The following is a 17,215-nucleotide window of genomic DNA, read 5'->3' on the forward strand; positions in this document are numbered from 1 at the left end:
CCTAGCAAATAACAAAATTCAGCCAACACTAGCTTCAGTTCAAGTTACTGAAGAGCAGAATAACTTCAGTTAAAAATTCCTTCAACACTCAAATTAAATACTGTATTTTTTTAAAAAAAAGTGCAGATAAATGTACTTAAATTCTCTTATACGTCCAGTTGAATATAACCAAGTTCTTAGCTGGCCAAGCTGAAGTTTTAAAGCTTGGCCATTACACAACCGTATGTCTCACAACTGTTGCATAATTGACATCCCCACCATGAAAGGTGGGCAGTATATGTGCCTATATGTGCAGCTATATGTACAGCAATGGATGTTTAGATGTATGTGTGTATATATATATATATATATATATATATATATATATATTATATATATGTATATATATATATATATATATATATATATATATATATATATATATATAGATATATATATATATATATATATATATATATATATATATATATAGATATATATATATATAGAGAGAGAGATATGTAGAATTATAGATATATAGAATTATAGATATACAGATCTATATATAGATATATACATATATACATATATAGATAGATATAGATATATTTAGATATATAGATATATATATAGATATATATATATATGTATATATATATATATATATATATATATATATATATATATATAGATATATATATATATAAGGAGTTGTTAGACTCTCTTAAGGAGAAGCTTTCCAAATCATGGAAAGCTTCACTACATTTAACCTGAGCCAATGTTGAAGGAAAAACACATCCATTAAACTCAGGTCCATTAATTGATAGCTGATCATCACTGGAAAGAGAAACAGCCATTCGTGATGTTGCCCATTTAAAGTCTATAGGCCAATAGAAAATATTCTTAGTTTTAAAGTTAGCCATATCTCAGAATAATTTACACTTTTTATAGAAATTAACTTATCTTCATAAGCTCTTAATTTTTCTAGCATTTGACTATATTCCCTAGAGGCACATTTAAATTCAGCTGAGCTTATAAGTTTATAAGTTCATATGTTCATAGGTTCATAGGTGTTTACTTAGGCTAATGACAACAAGGGCCTTTTTAAACCTAGCCATGCATCTCAAATCTCTGACAAGTTCTGATACCCTTGCTAAGTTTAAGCATGGGCCTGGGAGATGAACCATTTACAGGTTACCTGCTTGCATCAGAGACATAATTTATTTTATTTTACATTTGCTGACTGGGCTAGTCCAACTGGATATATGTCCATATTCAGCAGAGGCCCAGGGAGAAAAGCTCCATTACAGAACTAATAACATCAGATACATTACACATTTAAGGCTAGAGTACAAATTTTACATAGCCCATCAGTAATCAATCATATAATTTGCATTATTTAGAAGAAATATCAACAACTATTTATGAGGTAGACATGTGTATACAATAGAAAGCTAGATAAACTATCTAGTGCTCGCTAGTAGTTACTAAGAAAGGCTAAGTTAATACTGACTTATATTAGCTTACAGCTCATACTCTGAGGTACTGGGAAAGGTATACATTCAGCAGCAGTAATGAGACTGGAATATGGAGAGTATTAGGTGCCAAACCAGGGATGAATTTCTGGTTTCCCATCCAATTGTCCAAGCTGCACTTGAATTGGATTAGGAAGGAACTCTGCTTCACATGGATAGGGAACCTGTTCCGTAGATGGGGTAGTCTCTGGGATACATACCTATCTCTCCAGCAGGTGCTATTTATATCACAGGCAAAGGTTTAAGTCTTTAGAATGGGTAATTCTGGTACTGCTTGTTTTGTGGATATGCAGGAGGTCCATCAGAGTGGGGTCTGACAATGCTCTATATGCCAGGCATAGATCTCCCCTCAAAAGCCTGTAGGAGACAGAATACAGGGATAGGGCCTTGAGGTGGTCTGCATAGGAGATATTACTTATGCCCTGTATTCTTTTAGTGAGGAACCTCTGTGGATATTCCGGTTGTTGGCTATGCCTGGTTAGAAACATACGAAAGGGAGCATTGTACTCAATGATAGGTCTGATGAATGCCGGATACAATGGAACAATGACTCCCTTGGACTTAGATGCCATACCTTTGTTTATAAATTGCACAGCATAGAATGATTTCCTCACCACTGTAGACACATGATGATCAAAGGCTAGATTACTATCTATGTGTGTCCCTAAGTACTTGACTTTTGGGTCAGCTCTAAGGAGTGTGTTATCAATATGATGGTTACCAGTGATGGATGACTTCCCAAAGGTTATGTTATGCATTTCTTGGCATTTACATTTGGTCCATGACTCTGACACCAGTTGTTTGCCTGTGTCAGCCCCTCCTGGAGAACATCTGTGTCAGTGTGTGATTCAATGACAGCTCCTAATTTGCAATCATCTGCAAATTTAGTCAGACAGAGAACACTAACATTGGCCTTGACTTCTGAGAAGTAAATGCCAAAAAGGAGGCTCTGAAGGACTGATCCCTGAGGGACTCCACTTGTGACATTCGTGACACTTGTGACATTCACCTTATGAGCAGTCATTCCTGCTTCGAGTCCCTCTCTAGTACAATCCATTTTCCATGTCAAATCACTTTATGATCAATTTATTTTGCTGCATATCCTACGACATAACATATATTTGTGAACTGTAGTACTGCATTAAATGCAGATCTGAGGTGTCATTATCATAATGTTGTAAAGTTCACAGATAATCATAAGTGCCCCATACAGTATATGTACACAGGAATCAGGGATACAAATGGAAGGTAAAATGTGTAATGAATGATAAATCTATACAGTTTCCAAATACACCACTTTCCCAAGAACCATTAGACATTACTGTCTAAATTAGTGCAGTGGTAAGTGGGAGTAAGCACTAGTAAGCAAGAATAAGCATATTTAAGCAGACGCAAGCAGGAGTAAGCATATTTAAGTAGTAGTAAGCTAGTTTAAGCCCATTTGCATGGGGATAAGCAATGCGCACACAGGTTAAGCAATATTGAAACTAACTCTCTGTAAGCATATTTAACTGGAGCTTAGCATTGCTTACATTCGCACATACCCACACAAACCCGCTTACAATTGCTTAAAAGTGCCTTAATCATTCTGTATGCATCAGTCGCTGTTCTGGCCAGAAAAAGAATAAACAGCCTTTACTTTTGGTCCATGACTCTGACACCAGTTGTTTGCCTGTGTCAGCCCCCTCCTGGACAACATCTGTGTCAGTGTGAGATTCAGTGATAATTTGAAATCATCTGCAAATTTAGTCAGCCAGAGAACACTAACATTGGCCTTGACTTCTGAGAAGTAAATGCCAAAAAGGAGGGTCCGAAGGACTGATCCCTGAGGGACTCCACTTGTGACTGGCCTCTTTGTAGAGGTGGACTCCCCAATTCTAACTTCCTGGGTCCTGTCTGGGAGCCAGTTGGCTATCCACCAGGTGACATATGGGTTTGTACCTAACCTCTTGACTTTGTCAACAATGTCTGAGTGAGGTATTGTGTCAAATACCTTGGCCAGGTCAAGGTAGGCAATGTGAATGATTTTGCCCTCATCCATTGCTTTGATGACCTTCTCAAAGAAGTCCACCAGGTTGAGTAGACATGATCTACCCTTGAAACCAAACTAGGTTGGGTCCAGTGTCTGAAGATTTACTATATCTCTTTTGATCACCTCCATGATAATTCTTTCCATGGCTTTACATATAAGATTAGTGAGACTTATGGGTGTGTATTTTCCAGGGTCTGTACATGGCCCACCTTTGTGCAGAGGGATGACTATTGCCTTTCTCCATTCATGAGCCATAAAGCCTGTTTGGGGGCTACAGTTAAATAGTAATTTCAGAGGCCCCGATAAGTCATGTTTCATGCTATTTAGAAGGCATCCTGGGATATTGTCTGGGCCCATTGATGCAGTGTTCTTGATCTCAGAGAGAGCATTAAGGACCTGTTGCCTAGTGATCGTAGGAGGAGTTGTATTTGATGATATTTCTTGAGGGAAGGTTATCTTCCTATGTTTCAATTTCAGATGTTAACTCAGCTTCATATTTCACAAAAAAATCATTCATTAAGTGCATGTAATCTGCACTTAATCTTAAATTGAGTTCTTGCCATTTTAATAAAATTTGGGGGTATTTATTCCCATGGGTCAGCATTTTAGTGATTCTTAGTCCCCTAGGGACTATACCAAGATCTAAGTAAATGTAAAAACTTACCCCTGGATTCACTATCCTTCTGTGCAGGACTGGCATTTTAGGAGCAGGACGGCAATGCGCCATGTATATCAATTAAAGGCGCACTGCCTGAGCTCCTAAATGGACAAGGAACATGTACGAGTGCAAGGGGTGTATCTGAGAGCAGAGATCTCAGAATATACACACCCATCTCAGAATATACACACCCCCTGCAATGAAGAACAGCAGTGTATGAATAAGAATGAGCAAGACTGCTCATAGGTGTTCGCATACTCCCAACAACATCCCCCCAAGTTTACAAGAGCAATAGTTAAAATATTAAATATAAAGAAGTTTTTTTTTTTTTTTTTTTGTTATAAAACAGGTTAAATTTAACCATAGTTGCGTGGGTTTGCCCATCGCTTAGCTAGGGTTAATGCAGCTTAAATGGCACAAGAGGATAAAAAGCAAGATATATGCAAATGAAGCAGTACAGCAATAGTGTAGTGGGCAGAGCATTCGCCTTATGAGCAGTCATTCCTGCTTCGAGTCCCACTCTAGTACAATCCATTTTCCATGTCAAATCACTTTATGATCAATTTATTTTGCTGCATATCCTACGACATAACATATATTTGTAACTGGAGTACTGCATTAAATGCAGATCTGAGGTGTCATTGTCATAATGTTGTAAAGTCCACAGATAATCATAAGTGCCCCATACAGTACATGTACACAGGAATCAGGGATACAAATGGAAGGTAAAATGTGTAATGAATGATAAATCTATACAGTTTCCAAATCCACCACCTTCCCAAGAACCATTAGACATTACTGTCTAAATTAGTGCAGTGGTAAGTGGGAGTAAGCACTAGTAAGCAAGAGTAAGCATATTTAAGCAGAAGCAAGCAGGAGTAAGCATATTTAGGCAGTAGTAAGCGAGTTTAAGCCCATTTGCATGGGGGTAAGTAATGCACACACAGGTTAAGCAATACTGAAGCTAACTCTCTGTAAGCATATTTAACCGGAGCTTAGCATTGCTTACCTTCCCACATAACCACACAAACCCGCTTACAATTGCTTAAAAGTGCCTTAATCACTCTGTATGCATCAGCTGCTGTTCTGGCCAGAAAAAAAATAAACAGCCTTTGCAGGTCTTGAACCCAGGACCCTGTACACTATAGTCACAGTAGTTAACCACTAAGCCATCGTAGCAGTACATATGTTTGAGGTATCACCAAACAGATCCTCACTATAGGCAATACAACCTGAACATGTGAAAGGAATCTATATACAGTAGTTTTATATTGTATAACCTACTACAGGGCATAAATACGTGAACTGGAGTACTGCATTAAGCCCAGATGTGAGGTGTCATTGGAATAAAGTGTTGAAATCCCTAAATAAACACAAGGACCCCATACAGTGTATGTACACATGAATCATGGACACTAAACACATATATAACATGTAATGAATAATAAATCAATGCCAAAATGCAAATATAATCCAAATTAAATATTAAATAATGCTAAGCATTGCACAGCCCAGCAGTAGTAGGTGTAAGCAATGTGTAGGCCAGCTAACTCAGTCTGCCCATTGGTATACCCCTTTAAGCAATGCCAGCCTTAGGTAAGCAGATTTGCCCATAGCTTAGCATTTTTAAAACCATCCAATCATGACAAAATGCGGAAAACAGCCCTATTTAAATCCAACAGGTGTTAGTACATCTCATAACTGGTTGCAGCTTCCTCCTATAGGCACTATGTCTGGAATGGGAGAGGGTGTGTGCTTTCGGGTGCAGCACTGCGGCATCCAGGAGTCCAGAGACATGGCAGGACTCCTTGTGAAAGACCATGACCAGAGACTACTGCAGGGCCAGTACCAGGGTTCCAATACAAAGCAGAAGCTTGGGACCATCTTGCCCATGACCTCACCAGTGCCACTGGCATACCTCGAACTGGTGAGCAGGACAAGCATCACTATGCCGACCTGAAGCAGAGAAAGGGGTATCTCTTGGATCAGTGGATCCAAGAGGCTAGGAGGAAAGGGGATATCCCAGCTATGTGTAAGTATCAGTCCACTGCCTGTTTAATAATTGCGAGCTCATGTATATTATGTATAGGTATGGCTAAATATTCCTCTTATGTCTTTCACAGTGGCAGGTGAGTGGGCTGTGAACCAGGAAGTCCTTGGCTGTATTCTGCAGTGGTTGTGATGCCAGGCAGGTTAGTAATACTCTTGCATGTACTGTCATAGGAAATAAATCTAAAAGTAGTAGTAAGTTAATTGCCTGTATAAAACCTGTATTGTTTAAGGCATGTACATCATACACCAGAGAATAGGGCATGAAGAGTCTCATATAAGTTGTATGTAAATAAATGCATAATAGCTTGACAATAAAGGTCTAACTGCTGGACTGCATGTGTTCACTCTGGTATCATATGGTAATGTAGAGCTGCAATCACTTAATAGTACTGTTGTAGTAAGCACTGTCACCCACACTGTGCTACATAAATAAAATGTGTAGGAATGTCTGTATATGACTGTTGTAATCTCAAGAGGTCAAATAGTACAACTGAGAGAGACTTAGACAGAAAACAGTGAAAAGACAGACAACAAAATCTAAATAGCACACTCAACTGCAATGTTAACTGTTGTATTTTTTGCACACACAGCCATGGTACGAATCCTGGGAGAGGTAGTAGGCTGTATGCAGACTCATACCCCACAACTGTACAGATATGTCCAGAATGTCCAGTAAATTGGCCCATAGCTGCTGCCTGTCACCCTGTCCCCCTGCCAAATCAGTGGGATGATCCCAGATGTTTAGGCAGCAAACAAGACATACAACTGATTGTCAGACATCTATAACAACAAATCTAGCAACTCCCCAAAATGTTATGAGAATAAGTAGCCAAGTATGTCCCATCTCCACCACCATGTTGTCAAGCTGTGACCAGAGTGTGTACAGTAACAGAGTGAGACGTATGTGCATAATACTAATGTGGAAACTGGTACTTTGTGTGGCAACATGCAGGTAGTGCTAACAAAGTTAAGTAGTGCTAACTAAGTCAATTCAAAAATAGTCTAAAACTCCACTTCAAGTCACACTGGCTATGTCCTTGCTCAAACCCAGACTAGCTCTGTGCCATTAACTAAAACATAAACAACTAGCTAAGATGATAAGTACTTTGTATACTGTGATAAAGAAATATGTATCCTGTCTAACTCTATGTCATTATACTGCCTACCGTCCTTGCTAATATGTTATTAATGTTACATTTGTAGTAATCTCAGAAATAGTAATGGCAGTCTTGTACTTGTATGTAAATAGCCTATGTTTTTGTTAAGTTCTTTCAGCTCATTTACTGTACCTAATTATCAATGTAACTCTGTTGGAGCTTTTCTCCCCTGGCCTCCGCTGGAAAAGGACATGTATCCAGTCGGACCATCCCAGTTAACAAATGTAAAATAAAAATAAAAAATAAATAAATAAAAACATTGCTGCAACAGGTCGGTCAGATACAAGCACTGTGCCTATAAATAAAAGATTGATATTCTGTACTGGTACTGTTTACTCTGGTATTTTATGGTGTTGTTAGTGTTGCAGTTGCTCAGAATAATAAGGTATAACTCATCACTGTCACCCACACTGTACTACATAATACAACTGTCTAGAAAATCCTGTATAAGAGTATTGTAATTACAAGGTCAGAATGTAAAACCACAGGAGAATTATAGACAGAGATCAGACAAGAGATACACAGCAATATCTATATAGCACATTCAACTGTGATGGACAGTGTGTTATTTTTAGCAGACATAGCCATGGTTCAAATCCTGGGAGTGGTAGTAAACTGTATGCAGAATCATACTCTACACGTGTACAGAAATGTCCAGTTATTCGGCTCATATCTGCTGGCTGTTACCCTGTCCCCTTGCCATATCTGTGTGCTACTTTATGACATGTTGGCAGCATTTCATCATATAACTGACTGTCAGAGCTGTACATATTTGGAAAATGTGAAATAAAACAAACCTGTCATTGTACAAGTCACTAAAGGTTTAAGAGGGCAATAGTCGAAATATGTCCCGATTCATCTGCATGTGGTGAAGACATGCCCGGAGTGTGTGCAAAAAAGAGATGGACAGGTATGTGCATAACATCAACCTGGTATCTGGGAGTATGGGTAGAAACATTTAGGTAGTGTTAACAAACAATACCTCCACAGGTATACCAGGTAAGAGGTATGTACAGCAGGTAAAACTCAGTTTGTGTATATAGTTGTCGACAGCCATACCACTGTCCAAACTAAGGCAATAAGATAGTGTACTATTACCTGTAAGGTACAGATCACAGCACTGACTAGGAAAGTAATGCAAACTACAGGAATATACTAATTGTTAATTGACATCTTTCTCTACCCCCCACCATATCTGCAACAATAAACTAAATACACAACTCAATCAGTATGTGCTGAATTAACTCTACTGTTGGGACATACGTCCTATTGTTTGATAATTATTTAAATTTGTTTCTATGTATGTGCCATGTTGAAATACTCCCACATTGGTGGCATGCTGCCATCAATGTACCTGCATGCTGTTGTAATGACCACTGTGGTCCCATATATGCATGTGTTCTGTTTGCTATGCAACTGTTCCATATCTGGTGTTTGGGGATAATGGGAATATCTATGCATGCTGTTATACCTAATCCTGGAATATGTTGACTATTACTAACCCACATATGTTGATAAAATTTAAACACCATAGCACGTTTGGGAAGGCCGGTCCCGGCAGACCCACCTGTCCCACCTCAGCTGGCCTTGGCACCCGGCGCCAGCACATCTGGAGCCCAACCCGGGACCTCCTCATGCCTTGGTCCCTGCATCACTTTCAGGTGGAACCACCTCAGGGGATGGGATTCACCCCCCCTGGGAGCGAGCGCGGATAGGAACCTGTCACCCATCACCAGGTCCAGGTCGTGGTGCGAGGCGAGCTCCGCAAGGAGGTCTGAAATCTTCTACGCCAGCTTGAGGGCCATGTGTCACAACTAGAGGGTGGGCCTGGCCCTCCTACTCAGCCCCCAGCACAGCCACCTTTGGGGCTGTGAAGGTGCAGTGGTGACTGCCCATGGGTGGGGACCTCAGTCCCACTGTTTCTACTAGGGGGCTCATGGGCTTCCGATTTTCCAACACCTCTCCCCATCAAGGTGTTTACCCCCCATGTGTTATATACTGCCCCTGTATGCATCTTGTTTGTCTTGTCTGTTAACCTACCCAACCTATCTCCCCAAATATGCCTACTATCCCACCCCAACATCCCACTCTCACCTGAAAAAAAAATGGCAAACTGTTCCCAAAAAAAAAAAATCTCGCCCTATACATAGCTGTCCTTTTCGCACACATGTCCACTGGACACATGTAATCTGGTCTAATTGGCTTCACAACATATTAATGTTGTCCTCACCCCTCTCTCAGGGGTTTGAGTGTCCAAATCTAACTCCAAATTCAGTGTATATGCACAGCTGTTGCTGTAGAAGAAATGGGCAGATATGAACCTTCCCTACACCCGTCCTGCACATCCTTAGCTATTTCCCCTACTGTCTTTCCCTCTTTGTGCCCCTTTTTCACCACTTTCCTATCAACCCTTTTTCTTTTCCTTTAAAGAAATTACAGTGGGGGTAAGCAGGAGTAAGCACTTTTAAGCAGCTGTAAGTGGGTTTAAACTTGTTTGCTCGGGGGTAAACAATGCCTACACAGGTTAAGTAAATGAGAAGCTGAATCAGTATAAGAAACTGTAACCGGAAGTTAGCAGTGCTTACCTTCAGCAAACCCGCTTACAACTGCTTAAAAGTGCCTTAATCACTCTGTCTAGGGGTGGGAGGTTGGCATAGTGGTTAAGGCGTTTACCTTACAGACACAACGTACAGGGTTTGATTCTCACATGGGGTAATTGGCTAGGCTTAAAATGACCCATAAGGGCAGTTAGCCTAGTACTAATCTATGAACCTATGAACCTTCAAGTAGTACAACAGTAAAGACAGACTGGGCCACAGGATAACAATCAATCAATAGTAAGTAATGCAGGTGTATAGTCTAGCAGCCTCTAACTACACTCTGTATGCAATCCCTAGGGGGAAAAGACTTCAGCTGACACAATGGGATGTATCTGTTACATAACAAGGGATAACTGAAACCATCACAATCACCCTGACAAACAGAACAGTCTGTATAGCAGGAAGCAGTAGGCCTCCATTTTCCCAACGTGAATTATATGGTACTGTACATCCAGATACCTTAAGGCAGCTTACTCATGATATCCCTCATATGTTGTAACAGCCTAGGTTAGTTATGGTGCATCCTCCCACATAGACTGACATACAGGGGCATATACCACTGTTGCATACACTGACCACTGGACTGCAGAAGGGCACACATGTATTGTGCAGATGAAGCCCACACATATATGGTCCCAACACCACAATATGTGTGAGGGCCACAACAGCAGTGGAATGATGGCAGGAATGGCAGCATGATATACTCACAGGCCAATACATAACAGCCCCTGACAGCATGTCATATGGATAAAGCCTGGTATGTAGATGGTGGACAGAGGCATACACTAAGCAAGTTGCTGGTGTTACATGATAGTCTACAACATAACCTTAGTCAGGAATATGAAGTCAGAAACACAAATGGATGTAGCTATGTACTGATAGCACTCAACACACATACTGCCAGTGATATATCTGACACAAGACTTGTGTGGTGGACACACTAAACTGAACAGGCACACCTCTGGCCATCAAGTGGATAGGCCCACAGTTGACAGCTATGCGGACAGACTGCATTCCATGTTAAACTAGTATGTACACACAAACGCTGTAACACTGGTGCTATACAATGCATACAGCAACACTCCTCACACTCTTTCTGTAGTTCTAGAACTGTAACATTTCATGTGTTCTTAAACTAAGGAGCTACTTTAGGTAATGCCTATATGTACATTATTTTGTGGGTTTAATGCATAATTTTTTACAATGTTAATGTAAATGCACTAGTAAGAACATTTTTATGTTGTCTTTTATCATACAATATTTATAGATAATTCAATGGAGTTTTATGATTATTCATGATTTTATTCATTATTTTTATTGAGTCAAATTAGTGCAGGAAGTGCAATTATTTGTCACTTCCTGTTAACTGAGTATTTGAACAGACCAGTTTAGCTGTTTTACTTGTCTTCTTCTGAGGAAGCTGTGACAGGGGTCCTGAAACGCTTGTCTTTTGAAAAATAAAATACTTTTACGTTAAAGAAGAAACTTGGACTTTGTTTCCTGTGGTTAGTATTGACTATCTGGACATCAGGTTGCCTGTTTCTACACATTTTTACAAGTTTGTTTGCTCATTTTTGACTTTCTGTAGTTCTGGAACCTCATACAAATATGTAGCTGGCCTGAGTGTGTGAGTTCTCTTGTAAGAGGTATTGCTACCTGCTTTCTGTAACACTGCTGCCCACACACAAGAAGGATGTCCACCATACAGGAAAGGTAAAGGGACCACATGCACATGATGTAGGGATTTATAGTAGTGGGTTGCCATGACAGTGGTAATTGGAAGTACTACACAGCATGCTGCATGCAGGTAGCAAGTGGTGGACACTGATTCTTGCAGAGGCCATCACCTGATCATGTACATCACCTGCAAAAGCCATGTTGCAATCTATTCCAAGCAGCTCAATCCATTTACTGGAGAGAGAGAGAGAGAGAGAGAGAGAGAGAAAGAGAAACCACAACCACAACCATAGCCAAAACCAAAACTGAAACAGAAACAAAGAAAGCAGTCTAAGGCCAAAGCCAAGGAGAAAAAAAAATCCTACAAGAAAACCATCCAAAACAGACCTCACTCTCACAACAGGTATGTGAAGTATATATGCATGTAATTGACTGTAGTACTTGGTCCATAATACTGGGATAAATATATATGTGCCATCAGGTATTGTTGTAATGATGTTCAGCTGAACAACTGCTATGGACAATAGAGTCTGTCCCTATGGGTAGCGGGCCATACCCATCACCTATGCAGAGCAGTACCGACTAACAAGATGTAAGCCAACATAGTGTGTGTTGTGCAATGGAAAGGATGTATATTACTGTGGCCAATAGCTGGTGGTGGAAGTAATGCCATAATGATGGACACATGGGTTCCAGAGCCCATCACATGTAAGACACTCAGGTTAACATGTTTTGTAGCATGCAATTGCACGGCTATGAAGTATTCGAACAACTTATGTTTGAACACTTCATAGTACGGCAGGTTATGTGAGCGAACGTTATCATTGTGAATGGACTGTGCAGTCACAATTATAACGTTCGCTCATGTAAAGGGATCGTGGTACAGTGCGGTTAGGGAAATACATCCCTTTCTTCACTGTAGTGCGATCTCGGAGTTGGAATATTAAGTTGGGGGGTGTGGGAGGTGCAGGGGGACTTGCCTCCCCTGCATAGATGTTAGTTTAGGCTAGTTAGGTAGGGAGTTAAGGGAAGGGTGGGAGTGTTGTTAATTGTCGAAAATGTCGCGAGCGACATTTTCGACAATTAACAGCTGTTTTCGACATTAGGGACATACGGAAATGTTCATTCCGATGTTACACTTCGAACATTCATACACTTTTTTTTAATTTTCGATTTTATGATAGTAAACTATATATATATATATATATATATATATATATATATATATATATATATATATATATATATACCTCCCTAATGTTAGGTTGTGTCCATATGTGGCACCTGTCTGTGTTGTAGCAAGGCAGAACAGTGCAGTTGTGCAGGAAGGAGAGTTAGAGATTGTGGATCTGATATCTGAATGTACCCCATATTTAGGCATGTATATATATATATATATATATATATATATATATATATATATATATATATATATATATATATATGTGTGTGTGTATGTCTACAGATATACAGATACCCTATATATATATATATATACATATATATATATATATATATATATATATAAACACATATATACAACATAAAATATATCTACACACACACACACACATATATATATATATATATATATATATATATATATATATATATATATGTGTGTGTGTGTGTGTGTGTGTGTGTGTGTGTGTGTGTGTGTGTGTGTGTGTGCGTGTGTGTGTGTGTGTGTGTGTGTGAGTGTGTGTGTGTATGTCTACATACATACAAACACACACACACATATGTACATAAATACATGTCCCCTATATTATCACCACATGCTGCATGCTATGTGTGAGGGAACATTACACATAGCAATACACACAAATATATACAGCTGTAAGTGTGTGCAACATGGATGGTTATGTCACATGTGAACCCCTTGTTGGGACTATATTGCCCTTGTCAGTGAAGTAGGGAATGGGAATATGGGGAAGAATAGCAGGTATATTTGTGGAGGTGGTTCCAGTTGGTTGATATAGAGGACAGCCTACAGGGGTGGTATATGACACATGTGGTGGGGAAACACCCTGGATGGTGTGTGTGGTCTGCGATGTGGAAGCCCTATGAGCCCTATATGGAAACAATGGGAACAAGGCCTCCAGCCATTGCTAGTCACAACAGCAGTTCCATGGCCCTGAAGGTGCCTGGCCTGGAGGCTGAGCAGGAGGATCATGTGGACTCTGTGATTGTATACTGGGGGCCTCAAGATGCTGCAACACATCTCACAAGCTTCTGCAGAGCCCCAGACCCTGGAACTGACCTCAGGTTACAGGATCATGTCTGTCTGTGCCCCCAGGGGGGACACCATCCCCTGAGTTGGTTCCACCTGAAAGTAGTGCTGGACCAGTAGATGAGGAGGCCCCAGGGTAGGTCCAACATGTGATGTGGCCTGGTAACATGGCCAGATGAGGTAGGAGAGCTGGGTTCTGCTGGCAACTATTCCCTAAACATGCTATTGTGTCACTGTTATAGAACATATGTGGGTAGTAATAGTCCACACAATCCCGGAACATGTCCAACATCATGCATAGATATTCCCAATAACATAGAATAACAGATGTGCAGCAAGCATACCACATGCATATATGGAACCATAGTGGCCTTGTCAATGGCATGCAGGTGACATAGTCTGTAACAGGCCAGCAATGATAGCGTCCCCACAGGGAACATGGCTACAAACACATAGCACAAAGCGTGGTACAACACAATATATGTCCCTATGGTAGGTAAGCTGTAGCCATACTTATTGAGTTGTGTGAACAGTTTGTTGTCACTGATATGGTGGGGAGGGAGACAGAGATTTGTATTAAGAACTATGGTAACCTTGCTGTATGAGTTGCTCAGACCTGTTTCCATCTTTATGACTTTCAGGCAAGATGTACCATGGCCATTTACAAGGGTATTCAGCGGTGAAAATGAGGTCATACTGAACCACATGTTACAGCACTACCAGGTTCTCTTCATCAGGACAGCCCATGAGCAGCAGGAGCGGACCACCCTGTGGAATGATCCACTCCACAGGGTCAATTATGTCGGCCTCCATAACTGCAGTTATGAGCAGGTCCGGCATCATTGTACTGACCTGCTTCACAATGCCTGTCGGCATGCTGCTGCACTCCAGGGAGATCACCTTGCAACAGAGGGGAGTTCATGCCATCCATCCCCCCCAACACATGTTGAGGAGCTCCTCGCCAGCCTCGTGGCACCTGCCCTCCTGCACACCCAACAACTGGCAGAGACCATCACATCTCAGACACTCTTATGTATATCCCTCTAGTATACCACCAAGGCAGCAGCCTGTAACTGGTGAGAATGGTTTTTGTTAAATAAAATTAAGAATTCAATACACAGTAGGTTCAGGTTCAAAAGTTTACTAGTGTACACCAGGAGGCAAAAAACGTACAAGTACAGAATGTTGTCTAACATGAAATAGGAAGCACACAATTTTATATAGTCTTTATATTCAAGCTGTGCCCACCTTACTGACGTGGTATGTCACAGGGCATCTACATCACTTTAGCTTACAGTCCTCTATTCATAAAAACTGCTGATGCTGTATATTTTAAAAAAGTTTTCCTCTGTTAACAATACGGCCTTGCTATCCACCTGGTCAGACATAATGTCTTTCTGTAAAGTTACTTCTTCAAGGTTTCACATCAGTTCAAATACAATAGTGGATTCAATCTTCTAATACACATCTTTGTTCACTGTAACACTTTCCCACCAGCTGCATGCTATCTTAGTAACACAACACATATACAAGGCCAAATCATCCCAGCAGGAAAGAGCAGAAGATTTCATTATTTCACATATTTAATTTCCTGACCCAGCAGATAATCACTTGTGAAAAGCATAAACATTAAAACTTGCTAAGCTAGCAACTGCCAGGGTCGAAGGTCAGTTTGCTTCAAGCCACACTGCAGTTTCAAAACTACTTACATTTACACATGAATTAATCCTTTCTGTTATATGATTAATAGAATAAAATGCATTACATACTACTTTGTTTTTAAACTAGCATTTCACACATATTCAAATACATATTTTTCTAACAGGTTTTGTTCATGCTTGCCAATACACTGGGCATGTAATGGCGATGGTATATTCCATGCACACATCTAACACACCTACCCATAATGCATGCAGCACATGTTCACTTATTGTTGCTGTTAAATGCACTGCATCACAGTGGTAACCATGATGGGGTATCTGAAGGGTATGTCAGACACCTGCAAGATAACTAACATCTTGTCATTGTGAAATGTGTCCACAGGGATGAACATAATGGTGGGACACATAGCCTACATTACGGACATGTGTGAAACATCATGCTTATACTGTGCTACAACAGTGTATATACCAGTATTACAAAGACAGCTGTTACAGATCTACACTATGGCATAACATAATACTGTGGTCCACATTATTAGCTGGGACTAGGCTGTTACCTGTGGTGTTCAGTGTTTGGGACACTGCAAAATGACACACATGTGTAGGCCATAGTTGTCAGGCATCCGCAAAAAGGTTGAAGGTAGGGATTTGTGTTATCATGACACACCTGTGCACTGCAGCAGGGATCCTAAGGATGCTAAGAATGGCTGTATCTGCACACAGTCAGGTTCAGGAACTGTGGCAGACATAACCCTAACTCCACAACAATAGTGACGGCAGTGTGTGAACTCTAAAGGATGTGCACATGAGTAGATCTTGCAATCATGTAGAGTTGGGGGGCATGTGTAGGGCAGACTGACCATATACTGGCAAATGCAGATGGCCCATGCTAGTATACCCCTGCCAGGAATAGTGACTGCTATAGTACACATAACAATAGGTGCAACAAACCGTCATGATAAGGGTGTGCACACATATGCACTCACGGATTGTATGCATTGCGGTCAACATCTGCACACCTAACACATTTCTTAGACATTGCATGTGAATTAACAGGACATATGTCACATATCAGGCTCATGTAATGTTAATATATGTGGTGATGTGGTTCCATGGCATATCAAGAAAGAGTGCATCATATCAATAAGGGTGTGTACAGTCCCCATAGCCAAGGTAAGGTTTGATGGTTGTCAGTGTAATAGTATTGTATTGGTCATACATGCACCGCTGATGTTGAGATCTGTAAACCAGACATCAGGCATTCACAAATGACATCTGTCCACATATCATCCCAGGTATGTGTTGCTCAAACACATAGAGACTGTGAGCATTAGAGCAGACATAACTGACACAGTAATACACATTCAGCAATGGTTTGTACACCTGTGAGGTTTGGTGCACAGTACATGGCAGGGTGCAGAACAGGTGCACAGCAATACTGTGTACATGGGTGCAGTGTTTTCCAGGGGAAGGGGCATCATCTACTAACACAGCCCATGCATCACACACATGTATACTGCTGCTAGCATGGATTGACTATAGCTGCACTGCTTGCTGTTGAGTACCGTATGTTATGCATGTTGTCAGATGGGTAATAGGAGGACTGTGTGTAATATCTTTGTGCAACCTCA

This window comes from Protopterus annectens, chromosome 9.part0 (genome assembly GCF_019279795.1).
Source record: "Protopterus annectens isolate FY-2018-M chromosome 9.part0, PAN1.0, whole genome shotgun sequence".
NCBI lineage: Eukaryota > Metazoa > Chordata > Ceratodontiformes > Protopteridae > Protopterus > Protopterus annectens.